The 12,343-nt window shown below is 39.4% G+C and overlaps 1 protein-coding gene across 2 annotated transcripts in view; it reads right to left on the bottom strand.

Annotated features, from left to right (window-relative positions):
* Positions 1-12,343, bottom strand: part of Garem1 (GRB2 associated regulator of MAPK1 subtype 1) — a 186,776-nt gene that overhangs the window by 43,633 nt on the left and 130,800 nt on the right. The gene's annotated exons all lie outside the window — the stretch shown is intronic.

The following is a 12,343-nucleotide window of genomic DNA, read 5'->3' as shown; positions in this document are numbered from 1 at the left end:
CCTCAGCAACTGAGAGAGACCCCATGCAACTTAATGAGATTGTGTCTCAAAATAAAAAATAAAAAGGGCTGGGATGTGGTGCAGTGGTTAAGCAACCCTGGGTTAAAATTTCAGTACCAAAACAAAAACAAAAACAAAAATAAAACAAAAAAACTGGCCTGGGGATATAGGTCAGTGGTACAGCATTTGAGTATTATGTATGAAGCCCTGGGTTCAATCCGTAGTACCACAAAAAATAATAAATAGAATAAAATAATATAATGAACTCTAGCTTTCACAAAATTGAAATTCTTGGTTTCAACAATACAGGGGAAACACTCTGTATCCAAGAGCTGTTGTAATGGTGACACTGCAGAGGCACAAGCATGAGGCAGACCCGCTGGGTTACAGGGTGAGCCCCTTCCCAACAGCTGAGCCTGGCCGGATGCACAGGAGCCAGGGCTTCACGTAGCTTCCTTCTTTTCTTTTGACTGAAATCCAAGTTAGTAAATATACTATTGCGGTGTACACGAATTGGGGAATTTGTGAAGAACTTTGAATATATTCTTAAAAATGTCAAGGATCAATTATTTACACATTTTCAATATTAGTGGATAGTGCTGCTACATTTTAGGGGAATTGTTTTCAGTTTAAAATAAAAGACAATTTGTAATCAAGACTAGGACACCATTTTCGGTGGTTATTTTCTGCATCTCTTTTCTGATATAACACTTGAGAAACTTGAAAGGAATCAAAAGCTATCACCAGGCGCTCTCAGTAGATTCTGCGGGGCATGAGGCAGAAACAGAAAAACTCTTGATTTATACCCTCAACACATTGCTTAGTGTGTATTCTAGATGCTGAAGATCTATCAAGAAACAGAACAGACAAAAATCTGTGAAATTCTGAAGGTTACATTCTAGTAGGAGGTAGAGAATGTAATAAATGTCTGAGGAGGTGAGAAGAAGTACAGGAAACAGGGCAGGGTGAGGGGCAGGCCAGAGCACGTAATGCTGAATAGGTGACCCTGGAGACAGGTGAGAAAGTGTTATGCTCAGTAGCGGGGGTAGAGTTCTCGGAATTCTAAACACAGGCAATAGCTTGTGAAAGACCCTTAGGTAGTTGGGTACTTGCCTGCCATCCTGCCAGCACGGCTGGAGCAGGCTATAAGCAGGGGTAGTAGAGGGAAGAGAAAGAACTTCAAAGTAGAGGAGAGGTGCTTTGATAGTTGAAGACCACTCTGGATGCCATGTTGGAAGATGTTGAAGTGTGCAGTGTAGAGTTAGGAGGCTCCTGCAGTAATTCAGGAAGGAGACGAAAGAGGTTTGGGAACTGCAAGAAAGTGTTAGGAACTGACCTGGGCCACTGAAGGGACAGAACTGTGATGAGATGGAGCAGACTGTGGGGGATAGAAGGAAGACCAGGTAAGTCTTGGACAAGTAAGTCTGAGATATGTATTGGACATATAACACAATACAATGAAGATACCCAAAAGCTCTTAGTTGGGCATATAAATGTGGAGGTCAGGAGAGAATCTGACTGGGAATAAACCTGGGAGTCATCAGCACATAGATGCTATTTCAAGTCATGACACTTTATTGATGATGAACCATAGTCTTGGGTGCAGACAGAGAAAAGGTTTAAGGTCTAAGTCCCAGGACACTGAGAACGAATGGCCAGGCGAGTGAGAGGCAAATCAATAAAGGGCGCATCCTGGAATAGGCGATGGAGTGCTTCAAGGGGAGGGATGCTGAATGTTGTGAATGGACATGAGATGATGGCTGAAAACCAGGGTATTTAACTGGGGACTTGGATAGGAGCAGTAAAACCACTGGGCCAAACACTGAACTGGATGCAGGAAAGATCCAGAAGGAGAAACTGGGAGACATAAGAATGGGCAGCAGATGATGTCTGCAGAGTACTGCTGAACAGGGGAGAGGAGGCATGGAGTGGGGGCTGCAGGGAGGGATGCAGTGGGGTTTGGAAATGTATGTTTTCCTAAATATGATGGGAGAAGCATCAGAGTCACTGGAGGTGGATGGGAATGACCAACAGAGAGGGGCAGGCTGACTTTGGGAGTTACTAGAGCCCCGGTGTTGAGTAGGCAGACGGGACACATCTGACACCAGAGTGGAGGGGCTGCCTTCAGACAGGAGTGCAGGCAGCCTATCTCCAGCTACAATGGGGCAGCAGCAGTGGGAACTGGTGGAAGCTCCCTGTTATTGCTTCAATTTTTCCAGCTAGAGCTAAAGCTCAGTGATAGTGAATAACATATAATGTGCCTGCTGGGCAGCATTAAGTACCCACTTGAAGTTTGTGGGCATGAATTAAAAGTGAAACCAGAAAGTACAACCATGCTTTTCTCCAGTCAAATTCAGAGGGAAAGTCAGTAGATGTGGTTTCTGCTAGTGTGAGAAGAGAGGGAGGACAAAGGAATAAAGTTGTGTGCAAGGGAGTGATTTTGCTGCCTGTCCATGGGCCTTGAACTGAGTAAAAAGGGACGCAAGATCCTGAGTGATAAGAAGAGAGATAGTGAAAAAGGTAGTGGGATCAATGGATCGGGGGCTTTGATGAAGTCGATTTTTTTGGCTTTGGAGGCAGTTATCTCAGCAGTCACAGAGCAGAGTGGCCTACTTAAAAATCATTACGTAAAAGCTACAGACAACATGAAGAAATACTTTTCAGGGTCAACCCTACCAAAGAATAGAGTAGGTAAGCACTTTGAAAATATCTCCCACGATGAAATAGACGATCCTTCAGCATTGCAATGGGGTGGACCCAGGGCAAAAGCGGTTGTCAGCTGGAGTTAAAATTTATAAGTACACTTGGTTGGAATCTCCAGAACCATCTGACAGAGACACTGGATGTTTGCCAACATTTCCAATTATCTGTAATTGTGATTTATATTTTCTAATTTGTTAGATGAATAAGAAAGAAATTATAGATTTGGAACCCGAACACAAATCAGGCTATCATTAAACCAGGCATGGTTTTGTAAAAAACTGCAAATGATATCATTTTTTTCCCAAGAGTATGAAAGTTTATTTTAAATTTGTGATCAATATTTCAGAAAACATGTCCTAAGATGGTGGGATCTATATGTACATTATTCATTAGGTTGGCAGATGCTTAATCTCTTGAGTTTCATATATTTTCTAGTAGTCATATTAAAAAAAGAAGAAAAATTAACTTTCATAATACATTTCATTTAAGCCAATACATCTAAATTTAATATGAACATCAAGAGATTATTTTACACTCTTCAAAAAATTTTGTCTTAAATCTAGTGTATAATTTTTATCTCTTGACATAATAGAATGTTTCTTCTCATGAAATAAGAAGGTTGAGAACTCTTAATTGATGTAACTCCTTCTCTTCTCTTTTCTTCCAACTTGAACTCTTGTTCTTTAAGCTTCTTTAAGCCTTCTTTAATTATTTTTCTATTGCATCTACAGTTTTGTGTGATACATCTCAAATTTATTTTGGCCAAATGAGACCAGATGAATAATCACATTTGATATGGCCATGATGTCAATGTTCAGTTCTATAGCCTCACCTATGTTTGTCACCTTGTTGGACATGAAGCCCAGAATCACATATTTGGCAGCATTTATAAGAAAAAAATAAAGCAACAGCCAAATGTGACCAAATATAATAACTTTTAACATTCGAACATGTTGTACATCAAAAAGTAGGTTCTTTTCATTCTGTAGTTTTTTTCAAATTGTCATGGAAAATTTTATTTGTGTGCATGTTTTAGCATATTTTGACCATTCTCTTGTGATATGTTTAGTTTCCTAAAATGAATTAGTTACTTTACATTTCTTAAGTCCCACAAATGTCTTTAAAAATCTCAAATAGCTAAGACCTATCAAATGTCTTCTTAATGTGGCAGGGTCACAGTACACACATGACTTCCTACTGCAGGGGTTGGCAAATATGTTCTGTAAATATTTTAGGCTTCGTGGGCGAAATGGTCTCTGGCCAGGTTGCACAAAAGCAGCCACAGACAACACAAACGGCCAGAGTGGTTGGATTCCAAGCAAACTTTATTTACTGAAACAGGCGGCAGGTCAGATGTGGCCCTTAGGCCACAGTTAGCTGATCTCTGACCTGTTGAATGGAGTGGAAAGTACAGATCAGGGGAGTGGCAAAATAAGACAGGAGAGTGAAATAACCAGTCCTTTCATTCCACATGACTAAAGCGTCACACCAAGGTCTCTTGTGAGGTACCTGGAACCAGATCCTAAGCTGCCCATGTTTATCTTAGAATTGCAGTTTCCCCTTTCAATAGGTGTCAAGAATCAACATGTATAAGCTCTAGAAGTGGACTTGTATTAGGAGAATAATGTGCATAACCACACGAATGCCTGCATTTTCTCATGGTGCTTTACGAGACTCAATTTCTATGAGCTTTACTTATCTTCTATTCTTTTATTAAAAAAAAAAAAAGTGACATTCTCTGATGAGTCAACTCTGTGTCCTCTGGGAAAGATGCTGAGCTCTGCTATTACTGCATTCCCTGTGACTGCTGTGGCCTGGAAATGGGAACTTGCTGGAGTCCAACCTTGGAGACTTGGATGAGTTAAGAGCCGGTGCCCTGCCAAAAGTGAAATCAATTGACATAACACATATTCCCACAACCCCCCTCATGGAGGAACTAATTTTTTAACAGACCATTTCATGAATAACAGAGTCTTTTGTGCCACCAAATAAAAACATTTGGAGGTTGTGGAAACATCTGTTCTGAGATGTCACTGTCAAACTCTGTTCTTGGAGAGTGGGGGGAAGCTGCACTGTCTTGCAACAGCTTTGATGATTCTGTTGTGAGGGCTGGTCCATCTGCAGAGTCTGAAATTTCCCAGGAATCGATCCAACATCAATGACATGCTCACTGACTACAGTTTAAATAAATTTAAAGGAATATCTAGAAGGCAAAGATGGAGGCTATATTTCATGAGTTATTTCTCAAACTATATTTCATAATTAATATGCTGAGAAATAAGTGTCACCTAGAAAATATCCATTTTTTTTTTGCATGTTTTCTCATGATAGTCTGTGAATTACCTCACAATGGATAACACATTAAGCACAGCCAGGAGGCCCCAAATCTTCCCTTGAGCATCTGAGTTTCCAGAACTCGTACAATACTGAGACACCACACTATAATACATTCTCCTTTACTTACAGAGAAAGGTCACTTGTCAGAAATGAAAAATGGAAATGAATTTTGCTAATTAAGAAGAGAGAGCCACAATGTTGAGATGCATAGATATGAGAGGGAGAGTGCAGAGGTAGTAGAGTTCAGGCTCAATGGGCACTGGGAATTCACTCTGCAGCTCTGGCAAGGGCAGGGCTCTCCATGATCTGTGCTCCTCTGGTCCCCATCACTGTTGGCAATAAGCATGGCTTGTGGTAAATCTTCTTTTATGGCCATGGTCTTACTGTTTCCCATCCCTTCAGCACAGTGGTATACTTTATGTAAATAAATAAATAAGTAATGAAAGCCCAGGCCTACGGAATCCATCTGTGGGCCCGTAACTCAAATAAACAATACTTCTTACTGAAGTCTCCCTCATTGCTGGTAATAGGAAAATGCTGCAAAAACCAACCCCAAATGGTTAAACAGAAAAGAAAGCAAGAACAACACAAATGGTACCAGAACACCAAAGCAAGCAAAAGATGGCTAAAGTGAGCAAAAGTGTAAGCAAAGGAAGCCCCAGAATGTTGGCAATGTCACTGAGGGGGTGGGCACATGTCTGCCACTCAGTGTGGTATACCTTCAGTGTGGTATCACGTTGGCACAGAGTAGGTGCTTACTAAATAGCGGATGAGTGATCAAACTTAATTTAGATGGCTCCAAGTTAGTTATGCAAATGAAATGCATGTTAAATGGCTCAAATAACTGAGCCTCAAACCACTTGGCTATCTCCAAATGTGAAGAAATGAGCAATTCTCAAGTGATAGAAACAAACTAGTTGTTGTTTTTCAAGGAAAAAAAAATCCAGGCAATAATTTGTACTTATAATCAAGATCCACATCCAAAATACTCTTTTATGTTTTTATCTTTAGTATGTGTGCAGGCTAGAGTCTCTACAGACCTTGAGTCAAAGTAGAACTGCCAGGCAGAAGGTATGCCCCTTGTTACTGTGAACAGCAACAACCAATATGTTGCCTTTACAAAGTTTATGCAAGTGTCCTCTCCCACCAACAGAGTATGAAGATTCATTTACTTAAACCTTTCAGTGACTGCTACTTAGCTTTCTTTGTTTTGAGTAATGTTAAGAGTTTGATCAATACCTGTAATTAACAAAAAATTCAAATAGACTATACAGGGTAGATGGTGAACCTCTTTCCCAATTGAATCCTCCAATCTCACTGAGATAGTCAGTACCATTCTCTTGTATCTCTCTCCAAAGGCAGTATCCAATGATGTATCTACACATATAATGCCACCCTTTACAAAACAAGAGGAGTGTTTTGTACCGTTATTTCATCAATGTGTAAAAATCTGTTCATCCTAATTACCACACCGAGTGGCAGACATGGGCCCACCCCTCATCCTTATTAAGGGCTGCATAATCTTCCATCCCATGCACATACCATAACTAATTTAACCAGTTCTCTATTGATGGACATTCAGATTTATTTCAATTTTCTGCAGTCACGGTGATGTTGAAGTTAATATTCTTGCACTGAAGGCTTTCTGTACTTAATCCAAGTACATTGGTGGGAAAATGCCTAAATAAGGCTGGGCCACAGGCTAAGTGCATTTTTACTCTTGATACACACTGTCAAGCTAAGTACAAGGCTGTGCCCACTTACACTCCCACCGACAGTACATTTCCTCATGCCTTTCCTAATAGTTCATGGTCAAGCATTTTTTAAAAATTATCACTGTCAGTATGATAGGCAAAACACAGTATCCATTGGGATTTAACTACACTTTTCTTATCATACAGGAGGATGCGATTATTTTTATAAGTGGTTTCTATTCATATTCTGTGAATTTTCTGTTCATTTTGCCAACCTTGCAAATTTGTGCTAATCTTAAACATAGCTTTAAAAATAAAAAATGCAAATGTGAAATACTATGACATGACATTTCCTATTCTAAAATCTGATTCCCTGTATCACTTTGAGGTAGTTCCTAAATTTATAATTTTGGGAAGAGGGAAGGGAGAAAAGAAGCAGAGTTGGGGAAGAACACATCCCCAACAAAAGAAACCAATCTCAGGACAAAAGCTCAAAACATCACTGCAGAGAACAGGAATTAAAGCCAAGTTACAGAAAGAAATCACCAACCCCAAACTAATGACCTTCATCATAAATAAGCTTTGAACAGTGGCAGTATTATAGTCAGTGAGGTTTAGCTGAGGCACGATTATTACTAAAAAATAATCTGTGGGTATCTCTGTTGATTTCTGTATCTGAGATTGTACAAAACAAGTGGTCACTCCACCAGTCTCCATGGTGAAACTCTACCCTTGAACTTGAACCAGAGATCCGTGGATTCAATGCTGAATAAACTACTCCATGCCCTGCAAAAGGTTTCCCTACTTTTTGAAAAGGGGAAAACTGCATTTTTCATTGCATCTAATTGATTATTGTTTCCTCAGAATTATGTGAAATTTTCTGGGGCCAATTTATCATAAACATGGTGGAACCTGAGAAGGTCTTAGATTTGAACAGGGTTGCCACCATGTCATAATGGAAATCTCGGTGGCATCTTCATCTTTCTTTTTCTATATTCATTTCTCCCCTTTCTCTTTCCCTTTCTTTCCTTGAAATCTCTTTGCCCTAAGCACTCACTGTAACTGTCCTGGTTTTGCTCTCTGTCATTTTGTAATGATATAACTGCTTCAGATTTTAAGCCCATTTCCACTCCTGCCTTTCCATGATCACATTATTCACCTTAAAATACAATCTAAAACATATCCTTCTCTCTCAAGAACCCTAGTTTCCCCACAAGCACTTGTTGAATAAATGAATAAACAAACAACATAATAGCCCTTTAATCTCTCACCACCAAGCCAGGCTCCTCTGCCTGGGCTTTTTAAGTCTCTCCATGATCTGGCTCCACTCAGCTTAGGCAAACATTTCTCCACCATCTGTGTACTAAGTGCTCATTCTCTCCTCTCTCCTTTTGCTCATGCTATTTCCTCAGTCTCTATAAAACTGTGGATCCTTTTGTGACATTCTAAGTTCTGTGATGACCAGCTTTCTCTTATTCTACTTCTTTTCTAACCCCTTCAGCTCTCTTTAATCTTGGCTTCAAGGACCACCAAGCTGACAACAACACACTAACCAGCCAGATCGCTCCAGAACTCAACAATGGCCTATCCAATACCTGGTACACATTTCCAGTGGCTCTCCCACAGAGATCTCAAAATTGACATATGCAAAACTAAACTCATCTTTTCACTTCTTGCATTAAACAGACACCATGTCAAAAACCTGGGTGGCCATTGTTACCTCTTTATCTCTCAATCTAAAAATTTCAACTCCATTTTCTTTACTATATCAATCAATTTCTTTCTGTCTCCATTTATACCATATATTCTCAACCATACTATTTCTCACTTTGGCTAGTTTTCTTCTCCAGGGAACCACCCCATACCACTGCTTAAAAATACAATCTAAACCATATTTCAAATTAGGATAATTTGCACAGTATTTATTCACAATGGGACTATTGGTAATGGTTTCCCATATACCAAAAGAGCTACAAAATTTTTTTCTTTGGCTTCCGAGATACTCAGGAAGATTCACCTTTTCACTACACACATTTTATTTTTCAATGGATGAGCTGTAGGTGAACCACAGTGATAATCTGGAGATTATACTGGGGGAGAAGATGTCACCACCACTGAACCAAAGGGGCAAGAAGAGAAACTCATTACTGGAAGGACACAGTTGTGTAAATACCATGGCTGTGAAAAGGGGAGATGCAGCTGGCTCTGGGCAATCTTTCAGGGGAGGAAGTACAAAATCTGACCTCACTCTCTTCCTGCCTATCACCTGCTGGGGTTATCTATCCACTGGTAGAACCTAACTGGGAATCAATTAGTATGAGAGCTTATTCATTTAGTCCTACAGGTTACCCTCTAGGGCAGGGCAGGGTAGAGGTAGAAAAGAATGGATACAGAAGAGAGGTGGTACATGCAAAGTATGTACAGAGTCTCTCCAATATCTGGCTCTCAATTTCCTCTTATCATGACAAAACCCACCTAGATTCATGTATGGTAGACTATGGCTCTTCTCATACTGGACCATCTGGGTTACCTCTCCTCTATTCCCAGGTTTGGTCAATCTATTTGTCTTCCAAATTCAATTCATTTATCATCTACTGTATTAAAAAAAATCTTAACCTGGGACATAACTGACCATATTCCCTTTAGAGAACACATTATCTATCTATAGATTTTTTTCCAAGCATGTAAAATACTTCATTGTCTTTATTTGTTTACATGTCTATCTTTGTAAACTAAGCAGAAAACTCTAAGCAGGGTGTGTGTCTTTTACTTCTCAGTTCCCAACTTTGGGCGAGACATATAGATGGTACTTAATAAGCAACAGATGAATGAAGGAATGAATTTAAGCATTAGGTCAAGTCCAGAGTCATGTATGAAGTATTCCCTAACAACCTCAGCCTGTTTTATGGTTATTATTTAATAATAATAGTTTAATATTTAATTACTCCCTGCTTGTTTCACCTGCTTTTATCTTATTTTCTTAGTCTACAGTGCCCTGACAAAAATCAAGTCTTCTGCCTCCCTGAGAGCAGTTTAAACCTATAATAAGAAACTATTTTAATAAGTGCTTCTGCTCTATGCTTGCCTATTTGCACACTATTTTAATAAATGTGTTGGCATTTGGAGGGAGAACTATACGTGTGTGTGTGTGTGTGTGTGTGTGTGTGTGTGTTTATATATATTTTTTAAGCCTCAAACTCAAAATGCTTATGGGACCAGAGAAGTCTTATAGATTGGTAAAACTGATAAACAAGTTGAGATGGCGACCTCCTAAGTTTTATCATCTCTGATTCCCAGAAGCACATTTTATGCAAATGCATGCAATTTTTAATATTTGTCTCAAGTAAAAAACATCTCACCTAGCTCAAGGACTATTATTCATTTGTGAAAGACAGGGCACAGGTGTAGTTTGATCAAGGGCTTATCACATCACCCATCTCAGTGATAATATATTCAAGTAGATGAATGTTGATATAGAAATGTTCAAGATTTAGGTGGGGAAACTAGGTTCCAGGAACACTTCACTTTCCCTTAATCTGAAACCATGAACCTGAAGTGAAAGAACTCTGTTTCTAGCTTTTAGTGTAAACACTATGATCAAGTTCATTTACAACTTACACTTTTGACACTGTTTTGCTCTGGCATAACCTTCTACTTCCAAGGCCTGCAAATGTATTAAAAATGTGGTAACAATCCACTATTATGCATTCATTATACTGCACCAATAAAAAATTAAAAATAAAAACAAGGTAACAAAGGATGGTAGATCCTGAATGATTGAAGGCCAAAATGTGTCCAGTGCTAGTGCTGACAAAGAATTAGAAGAGAGAATCATAGACCAAACAACCAGCTTCTTAAGAGACTACCACATCTGGAAAGACAAAACAGAAAACATGGAGCCTGACCCTCTGGACTAGAGTCATCTCAGGACGATTCTCCACAGTTAGCCTGCTTTCCCACACACATTACCCTGTTCAACAATCCATGGACATGGGCAGGGAGTATTAGAGATTTTACTGGCAAGAAAACTGTATCCCACAGAGGCTAAGGAATTTGTCGTGGTCAGAGCAAGTCAGTAGCAAATCCAGGATTATAACTCTATGTTCTGACCCAAATCCACTGTTGCTCTGATGCATACAAAAAAACCACCAATACTTTCTTAGAACGAGGTGCTGGCTATGCCTTGCCTGTATTTTTGAAAGAATATCAAAAAGTTAGTCAGAAGAGGGTTATTTACTATTTACATATGCAATGAATTCTTTTGTGATAGAATTTCTATTCAGACTGTCTTTTTTAATTCCCAGAGTGACCCTGGCAACTGGTTAAATGGCAAACTTTATCTTCATTCAAATGTGACGTAGGGTGACTTAAGCATGAAGGTCCACAGAGTCAGTGGGGATTCACCCCATTCTGTGTAATCAGAACCCAGCCACCCTTTTACAATGTCTGGCATTGTGGCTGGCAGCCAGGATGAAGCAGCTGCTTCTATTAAACATCAAAAACCTATATTAAAAAAAGAAAAAGCACGGTTCTAATACGTAAAAAGCAATTTCGTCTGATATAGCTCCTTCTTGGAGAAATAGAAAAGGATTTAATTATTTGCAAAAACAAAAAAATTAATTGCATCAAAATAAAATTTTGCTTATCGAATTTTAAGTTGTATTACATGAAAAGCGAAGGGGGAAAACAAAGCTGACTAGAAAACAAGGAGCAGGAAAGATAAAATGGAGAGAAAGGAAGATGTGGAAACAGATGGGTAAAGAAAGAAAATGCGATGCAGACACAGACACAAGAAAAAGACATTATGCCCAGATAGACATGATTTCATCTCAGGAGAAAGGAATACCACACCAACATAGATGCAATATGGAGGTTCACAACACAGATGGGCTTTAAAGCCTCACTGTCACTTATAACAACAGGCCAAAGCGAGGGCATGCTGTTTAGAAAACTCCTAGAAAGTCTAGGAGTTTTTGATACTATGGACCTTCTGCTCTATGCTTGCCTTCCATGCCTTATGGAAGTATTTAAAAAAAGAAAAAGAGAGCCAAGTTGCATGACCAAAGACGGGGGAGAGCGAGGAACACACTCAAGGATTTTAGCATTCCACCATTATTTCTCTATTGAAACATGACCCCGTTCTTGGCTTCTTAGGCGCTCCCTTTTCCACAGCCCAACAGTAAACTCCCACACACCAGTGGGACCACAGAGGAGAGACAATAATACAAGCAGCTGCTCAAGCTGTGGTTTTTATTAGGGAAAAAAGTGCCTTGATTATAAGAGATCCAGTTTTTAACCTCTGTGCCAAAACTGAAGTGATTAAAACACCATGTAAAGAAACAAGAATGGTTTCTTAAAAGTATGTTACAGAGCAGACACTGAATTATCCAGGGAGGGACAGCCCAATTTTTCACACCAACACTGGTTTAGTGCACTGAAATCCAGCAAAGACAAAATAAAAACATGCTGGCATAGGTCCCACGCTGCCCTTCTGGAAAGGCTAAGGATACGTTTCCACCAAATTCTTTAGCTGCAAAGAGCAAAGTAATCAAGCAAGCAATGAAAAGATACGAAAGAAACTTAAATGCAGAAAGAAACTTAAATCACAG

This window comes from Marmota flaviventris, chromosome 16, assembly GCF_047511675.1.
Source record: "Marmota flaviventris isolate mMarFla1 chromosome 16, mMarFla1.hap1, whole genome shotgun sequence".
NCBI lineage: Eukaryota > Metazoa > Chordata > Mammalia > Rodentia > Sciuridae > Marmota > Marmota flaviventris.
The sequence above is the reverse complement of the archived record's forward strand: the minus strand, read 5'-3'. Positions and strand labels throughout refer to the sequence as shown.